We start from the raw sequence: 6360 nt of genomic DNA on the forward strand, positions 1-6360 counted from the left end.
ACCACAATGCCCAGCTATTAGTTGTTGTTTAGCAGGCCTGGGGCTAGGTTCCAACCCGCCAGCCCCTAACCACTGAGCTATGGGTGCTGAGGCTCCCCTCCCCCTTTAAGAAATGGTATCTTTCTATATTGTCCAGGCTACACTTAAACTCCCGGCTGGGCTCAAGTGATCATCCCACCTCAAGCTCCTGAGTAGCCGAGACTGCAGGTGCATACCACTATGCCTGGCAGAAACTATCTTTTAAGGAGTGATGATTTCAATGCAATAATTATCCATTTGGTGCCAGCATGTTCAAAACTATCCTTCAACTACAAACATTAAATTAACATTAACTGTAATGATAGCATCTCTTAAATATTTGAAAGTATGATGACAGAAATGAAAAAGGATAGCTGAGACCTAGGAGGTTAAAAAAATTTTAAGCATATTTCAAAGTATAGTCGTTTTCAATATATGTATGTTAACTAAAATCAAAAGTCAGAGTTTTTAATCCACTTCTGAATATTTGTAGCAACATATGAGCACTTCTCTAGAGAACTTTTTGATTTTAGCTTTTTGTCTTTTATTTGTAAAAGATTTAAAGAAATGTAATGGTTTATTTGGATTCTAGTTTGTGATTACCTTTTTCTGGAATAAACTTTTTTGGGGGAATAAATTTAAGTTTACAGAGAAGTTGCAAATTTAATAAAGTGAGTTCTCACAGTCCCTTTACCAGTTTTCCCCGTTGTTAGCATCTTACATTAACATACTACCTTGGTCAAAACTAAGAAACCAACATTAATGTGTTTCTGTAATTTTTTGAAAGGAATTCTGTAAATGTCTGCACTCGGCATCGTGTCTCCGTAGTCTCTTCAGTGTGAACTGGTTCTTCAATCTCATCTCATCTTTCACCACCTTGTTGCTTTTGATGAACATTAGTTAATAATTGGCTTTGCACTATGCCTCTCAGTTGATGTTTTCTTATGGTTTGATTGAGATTATGCAATTGGGCCAGAATTCTGCATAAGTGATACTGTGCCCTTACAAGCACACCCTATCAGGGGTTCATGGTATCCACTGATGTGGTTAAGATGGTGACAGCAGGTTGCTCCACTGGATTTTTACTATGTCTCCTTTCTATGCTCTTCCAGCAGTTCTCAACCTGTGGGTTGCGACCCACAGGAACTGTATTAAAGGGATGCAGCATTAGGAAGGTTGAGAACCACTGCTCTATTTGTCAGCAAGTCACTATGTCTAGAACCCACCAGTAAAAGAGGAGTTGTTAAACTCCAACTAATAGTGGAGGGAGGACTTATCTACATATATTATTAGAATTTTTTTGTAAGGAAGTTTGTTTTTAACAGACTTTTAAAATATGACTTCGTCCAGGTATTCAACTCTTCTACTGATCCTGAAATAATAATATTTATTTATTATGCACATATTATTGTGGGTTCCAATAAGTACAGGCATAGACATTCCCCACCCACATACAAAGTGTATACATTATAATAGAAGAGAGACATTAAAAATAAGTAAACTGGCTAGCACAGTGGCTCACACCTATAATCCTAGCACTCTGGGAGGCTGAGGAGGATAGATTGCTTGAGCTCAGGAGTTTGAACAGCCTGAGCAAACCAAGACCCTGTCTCTACTAAAAATAGGAAAACTAGCCAGGCATTGTGGTGGCTCCTGTAGTCCCAGCTATTCAGGATGCTGAGACAAGAAGATTGCTTGAGCTCAAGAGTTTGAGGCTGCTGTGAGCTAGGCTGACAACACGATATTCTACCCAAGGTGACAGAGTGAGACTCTGTCTTAAAAAATAAAAATAAAAGCAAGTAAACTGTAAATAAACAAGATCACTACACATTGGGATAAATGTTATAAATGAAATTCATATAGGAGAGACTGTGGTAAGTCTTTGGGAGGCTTCCTGAGACAGCATGGTTTGGAAAGGTCAGTAAGAGATCTTAACTTTTGAACAAAGAACTTGAAAAAGAGAACAAGACAGTTCTGTGAAAAACTTACTGAACTATAGAATAATCTGGAGGCAGGAAATTTTCCTGTGATAGTTAATTCATGTGTCAACTTGCCTGGGACATGAGGTACCCAAGTATTTGGTTAAAGATTCCAGGCATATCTTTGAGGGTGCTTATAGATGAGATTAACCTTGGAGCTAGCAGAATGAGCAGAATAGATTGCCCTTCCCAACATGGATGCGCATGACCAAATGCTTCCAAGACCTGAATCTGAGAAAGGGAGAATCTGCATTTCCTGTGTCTGTCAGCTGGGATGTCAGTCATCTCCTGCCTTTTTGGGACTTGGTCTGGAACATACATCTTCAGCTCTCCTGGTTCTTGCATCTTCCAATTCAGACTAGTACTAGACCATCAACTTTCCTGGGTCTTCAGCTTGCCAAATGCAGACTAATACATGTCCCTAGAATAGAAAGGCGGCTGGTGTAGCCCAAGTGTAGGAAAAGATGATCAATTTATATGAGAAGTAGAGAAGGGAGAGATAGCCTGCCCCAGCAGGACCTTGAGAACCATGGTGAGGAAGGGGGTTTTAATTTTACTCTAGAGGTAGTGGGAACCCTTTGAAGGATTCTTAGCAAGAAAATGAACTTATATATTATGTTATTAAAAGACCATTCTGGTTTCTCTGGGCCCCACAGATTTTAGGGGACAGGCAATAGGAGCTCAGCAGAATAGGCCAGGCCAGACATGACTCTGTACCTGTGGTCTGGGCAGGGAAGGTGTCAGCTCAGGGACAGAGAAGTGGAATGATTTGGGAGAACACACAGAGGTAGAACTGACAAGCCTCAGGTATCATCCTATCCATACGTGTGGTCTTTATTAATTTAAAAAGAAAAGGATAATGTTATTGTATGTGGTAGAATTTTAGGTTAGATTTGTGGTAGGGAATGGTGGGACCAAACTCCTGAGGAAGGGCAAAAAGACAGATGAGTAAGGATGTTCACTGGAAGTTATTGGTAATAGCAAAAAGCTGAAATGAGTGCCCATCCATATGCAGTTGGTAAAACAATGCAGTTATTAAGAGGAATGCAGTAGTCTTTTGTACACTAAAAAGACATTATGTTCAAGACATACGAAGTAAAAAAGCCTCATGCACAATAATATGGACAGTGTTACCCCATTCTTGTGAATTAGTAATGAGTACCATGGTGTCTACCCTATATTAAGTATTATAAGTAATAGTCTGACAAAATTTACCAAATTCTGTTAACAGCAGTCACCTCGGGGTAGAGTGGAGATTAGGGAGGATGTTCACTTTGTATTTTTGTCTTACTAGAATTTCTGGAACAATGGATAAGAAGGAAAAGTAGTTTAACCAGAGGCACAAGCAGTACTTTTAGGATTAAAGGATCTTTAAATGAAGCCTTTGAATCAACTTTTAGAAAATGTCCCATAAATATAAATGTTTTTTTTTTTTTCTTTTTTTTGTAGAGACAGAGTCTCACTTTATGGTCCTCAGTAGAGTGCCGTGGCCTCACACAGCTCACAGCAACCTCCAACTCCTGGGCTTAAGCGATTCTCTTGCCTCCGCCTCCTGAGTAGCTGGGACTACAGGCGCCCACCACAATGCCCGGCTATTTTTTGGTTGCAGTTTGGCCAGGGCTGGATTTGAACTTGCCACCCTCGGCATATGGGGCTGGCGCCCTACCGACTGAGCCACAGGCGCCGCCATAAATGTTTTTTTTTTAATAGAGTTTATATGAATCTCAAGCTAGAAAAATGGAGATTATTAATCAGGCTGAAATTATTAATATTTCCAAGATGATGCAGAGATCATCTTTGTTCAATTTCTTCAAATTGACATTGAAAACAAGTAAGTGGAGAGAAGCCTGTTGGTATAATTTGGGCAATGCATCCCACAGTGGGTTTGCAGCTTGGTGAAGAACTAGATACACAAATTTATTTGTGAAATAAAATAAAAACTTTCTTTTTATGTCATGCTTTATAAGAAAATTATTAAAGCATGATTATCTCTGATCAACAAGATTATAGATTATTACAGATTATTTCTATTTTTTCTTACCTCCTGTCTATATTTTTCAAATTCTCTGTAACAATCACTACTTTCACAATCAGAAAAAGACGTACTTTTAAAAAATGTTAAAATTAAATGTTTATAAATTGATCCATGTCAATCTGCTTGTACTTAATATATGCCATCAAGTAGTTATTTTTCTCTCAATGACTGAAATGTGCAGACTTAATTTGCAAACTAGGACCAAAACAAGTATTGTGATCACATTGGTCTCTATCTTTCTCTATAGAAAATGACCAAGTGAGGATCATTGAACACACCCTGGCAAGTGACATTTAAAATATTATTACTGAAATGACTAGGCAGGCTTTTCACCAGACTTCTACAGAACTACAAAGAAAGGTCACAGCGAGCAGAAGCTGACTGCCAGAAAAACTCCAGCCTCTTACATGGTGTGCAGCAAACACTATTAGGTGATACAGAGAAATCTTGATACTGCAAACTAGGGCTATGGTGTAAAATCCAACAGTGGAAATAAAAAAAGGTCCCTCATGACAATTAAAGATTTTATGCAAAGTGTTTGTGACCCTTGAATGAGAGTTATTAAGTAAATACCACAGGACATGCACACTTTCCAACAGCCAACATAACATAATTATAGTTTGCTTTCAACTACCTGAAGCTTGTGTTTTCTGGTTTTAGCCTCTTTGCCTTTTGAATTATTTCTGACTCATTAACTTTTTATCCTAGGGGCGATTTGCAAGCTCCATTAAAGCATGGATATTTTCTTTAAACCTCTTTTCTAGGAAATGCATTCCATTTGCTTTCCTGCCCCAGAAAATAAATTCTCCCAGTAAAAAAGCAACTGAACAATACTTGTTTCCCTCTTTAACATGCTCCTGTCTGTAAAAATATTTTATGTATATTTAAAAGCACATGTTTGAAGACCAATTCTTCCTTATCAACTGGAGACCAACATCTGAAGAGAGTAGTTGGGAGCAACAAGGTGTAGACGCTGTGGTTGTCCCAACTGTGACCCACTTGCCAGTTTAAGCTGGATAATCCCTTTGTTGTGAGGTGTGTCCTGTTTATTGTAGGATGTTCTGCAACAACCCTGGCCTTTACCTACTAGATGCCAGTAGAGCAGAGCTCCAATCCCCCAGAGGTGATCACCAAGTATCCCCTTGGGAGCAAAAGCATCCTTGGTTGAGAACCACTGAACTAGGGAAAGGATCACACAAAATGAAGCCTTTGTCCTATTTCCCAATCGAATTGCTCCTTTGACTCCCTGGTAAATTTCTACCCAGGTAGCCACCTTACCAACCACCAAAAAATATAGACACAAACATTCTCACATTCTTCATGGGAAAACTCTTGAACACTACCTAGAATCTTCCTCTGAATCATATGTGGCCGATTTGCCTAGGAGGAGAGACATAGCCACTGGTGTGTGTTCCCACCATTCAGAGGCACACTTAAGTTCTTAGTTCACACTTAAGTTTATAATGTCTTGACTCCTGACACTCAGAAATACCTTCAGTTTTCTTTATCCACTGGCCACACTCTGCAAACCCATGCTCTTCCACAACTTTTGTTTCAACCGTAGTTTTATTTATGATGCTTGTTCTGCCTTGCAATTGTTTTTCTCATTTGGCAGTTAAATATATGATTATGATCCAAGTTCAAGATCTTTATTTCCTGAAATTACGCTAAATTAGAGCCTATTAATTAAAACTGGAGGAACAGATTTATAAACTTTAAAAAAAAAAACCTTTTCATTAAACACCCCACAAAAAAGTCACACGTTAGCTCATATAAATTAGTTTTTTTATTTTTATACCTCTTAATATATTTGAGGGATGTTTGTTCTCCCCACTTAAGTCATTGATGTTTGAGGCACGAAGGAAAATGGCCAGAGGAGAGTTTATTTCCTCTGGAAACGTCATTAACGTAGTCTTCCCTGTGGAAACCTCTGAAAAGTGTATCTGTCATTACTAGATTCACAACCAGGAGTAAGCACTTCAGTCACTCCTAGTCTGCTTCAGTTATGGTAAAATGAGGATAATGATACTTAAACTCTAGAGCAGTGATTTTCAACTGGGGTGCCACAGCGCACTTGTGTGCTGTGAGAAGATCTTAGGTGTGCCATGAAAATTCTTAAAAATCATTAATTAAATTATTTTCAAAAGAAGTTCAAAGTACAGTAAGCATATTCTTTTCTTTATTCTTTTTTTTTGATCAACATAATTTCAGTATGCTGCAAAAGTTTAACTACAGATTCAAGTGTGCTGAGATTAAAAAGGTTGAAAAACACTGCTCTAGGGCTTTTATATCGAACAAAATGAACTGTTTCAAGCTCTGAGCCCTGTG

Source organism: Nycticebus coucang, chromosome 19 (genome assembly GCF_027406575.1).
Source record: "Nycticebus coucang isolate mNycCou1 chromosome 19, mNycCou1.pri, whole genome shotgun sequence".
Lineage (NCBI taxonomy): Eukaryota > Metazoa > Chordata > Mammalia > Primates > Lorisidae > Nycticebus > Nycticebus coucang.